The following is a 2,941-nucleotide window of genomic DNA, read 5'->3' on the forward strand; positions in this document are numbered from 1 at the left end:
TGTTCTCAAACAATGAAGGAAATGGTAAAGATCAAGTATGTGCTACATCTTCTAAAATTGGTCATGTGAACTTGAGAATTCCTTTTAAAGAGAAAATTGATAGGATCACTATAGAAATGATCTCCTACGTACATAGCAATTATGATTTGAGAAATTGAATAGTTAACAATGATGTTGGGAACCCTTTTCGTTTATTTATAAAAGATGTTACACATAAGATGAAGGATGAAGACAAGACGGCTAATGTAGAGAAAATTAAGATTAAAGACATCAAAACCAAGAAGTGGGAACCCAAGAAGAAAGTTCAAATTCAAACAAATGAGATAGCAAAAGCAATTGTGCAAGAAAAGGGGCTAGGATTTGATATTGTCAAGCAAATAATGGTCTTTGTTGTTCAGAAGGTTCCTACTCTAGGTATGATTATGAAACCCACTATATCTGATCCTATTGACATGATATCCATGTTGTCACAAATTACTATTAAAGTACCCTTATCTGAACTATTTATAATTGAAGAGCATGTGAGCAAAGCCTTGTCATGGTTGGGAGGGATAGGAAATAATAACAACAACATAGAACAAAATGTCATTCGAAAAACCCCATTGGTAATTGAAAATAGTGGTATTATGTATTGAATTCCCCAAATGTTCCTGGATGATTCATTAGTAACATATATAGAAGATATTGACCCATTCTTTCTTAGCTTGATTATAAAAGGAAAAACCCTAAAAAACTACATGATAAATTCAGGAGCTTTGTTAGAAATGCTTTAGAATAATTGATAGGGGGGGTGAACCAATTATTCAAGGTCCAAATGTCCAATTCAAACTTTTGATCAAGTAAAGTGTGCCCATCTAACTATTTATTTATCCAAGCTTTAACTTTCCTATTCAATAAGTTACTGTAAATCAACATGAAATCATAACACATGAAAAGATCAACACATAACACGGTGATTTATGTGGAGACCTAATTTGGGAAAAACCATCAGTAACATGCTACTCAATTCTCACTCTTCTAAAGTGATGCCCTGTGAAAGACCTACCCTATTAAAGGCTACACCACACTATTAAATGTGACCTAGTTAAAGGATTTAACCACCCTGCTAGAAGTGGACCTAGTTAGAGGACTTTAGAACATTCACTTGGAATTCCACCCTGTTAAAGGATTTAAAAATGGCTATTAAACCAACCAAAGTCCATAGAATTTTCTTTTACCCTAACTGATACAATTGCTAGAGAGTAACAATAAGGGGTTTTGACCTGATTACAACATACAACTTAACTTGTAGATTTTAAATCACTCTTCAACTCATAAAATTTCTTGGCTTTTAGTCTCTATATCTCTGATAGCTTGACCTCCTTTCAAGCTTTTTCACCTTGAGTCTCCATGCCTAATGTACAAGTGAAATCCTCTCTTTCTATCCACTTATCAAAGCAGAGTCTCTATGCTCTATTCTTCCTTCTCCTAGATGTCTTCTCCTTGACACCCTTCAATTACTTCACAATTTGGCACTCCAACAACTCTTTCTTCTTGGTTTGTAACTCCTTAAATAGAAGTCTAGAATTTCTTTTCTTGCTCAATTCTTCCCTCATTTGATTTTAGTTCAAATGGATTAGGTAGGATTCATTGAATCTAACCCACATTTTGTTCCTTCTAGAAATATCATGAAGAATCCCCTTGAATAAGCTCAAAAATAGTTTACATAGAATTTTGTTCCACCAGCTCATCATCCTTATCCTCCAACTAATTCACAAAATTCAAGGTAACAAACTTGTTGGCTTAGATCTAGTGAATCTTTGACTTTTTAAATAATGTAGCAACTCGACACTATTGAAATTATGGTGCTCGACACATATTGTGTTACTTGGCATCAACTACATTTTACTGATGCTCGGCACCTATTGTGAATTCAGTTGGCATCCACTAAGTTTTTCTATTTTCTTTGCTCCTTCTATCCACTAAGTTTTTCTATTTTCTTTGCTCCTTCTATATCACTCAACACTTAAACTCCACTTGACACTTGAAATTTAGTCGACATCCACTAGATTTTGCATTTTCTCAACTCCAACTGAAAATTTGCTTAGCTTAAACTAGCTTGCTTGGCACTCACTAATGAAGTTAATTTGAGCTTTGTAGTTAACCTTGTTCTAACTTATACTTCCAATGTTCCTAAGTGTGACCAAATTATGTATCTTCAAGTATGTTATCATTACATCATTTAACCATTGTCTTAGCTGATCCTTGCACTTCATTACAAAACCATAACTCAACATTTCCCTTAGGTGCTCTTGTTACATCTTGTTGATTAAATCCTCTTCATCAATCAACTAAGTGATAGTACTTAGATTTTATAAGCAATTATCATTTCTACAAATAGTAGGTTTGACATCAATTACAAGACAATGATTGAAAACATTCTTTATCAAGAATCTCCCTCTTTCAATCAATCTTCTTCTTACAATGATCTTTTCAATTAGATTTCCAACAAGCTTCTAACACCACCATGCCTTTTAAAGTAATGGAAGCCCTAGGGTTGAAAGTAGATACTAAGAAAGGTAGATTTATATGTATGGATGCTAGAGAAGTCCTAGTTATAGGTACAATTAATGCTTTACCATTTAAGCTAGCTACATACCTTGAGGTAGAGTTGACCATGTCAGTCCTTGTAGTTGATATTCCTCCACATTATGGAATGTTGCCCTCTAGAAAATGGAGTGTTGTTATGGGAGGTAGTCTACAATGTGACTTAACCTATGCAACTTTTCACATTGGAGATAAGGCTACTAAAGTAGACAGAGAGCCAAGGGTCAATCATATTTTGAGGGAAGAAATTGACAAAGATGCTACTTGGTTTTTAGACATGGGTGTGAATACACTTAGAGCTAAGTTAATTATCCAAAAAGTTGAAAAGTTGCCTGCTATGATTGAGCATGAAGTT

This window comes from Cupressus sempervirens, chromosome 11 (assembly GCF_028749045.1).
Source record: "Cupressus sempervirens isolate cs-2001-9-10 chromosome 11, ASM2874904v1, whole genome shotgun sequence".
Lineage (NCBI taxonomy): Eukaryota > Viridiplantae > Streptophyta > Pinopsida > Cupressales > Cupressaceae > Cupressus > Cupressus sempervirens.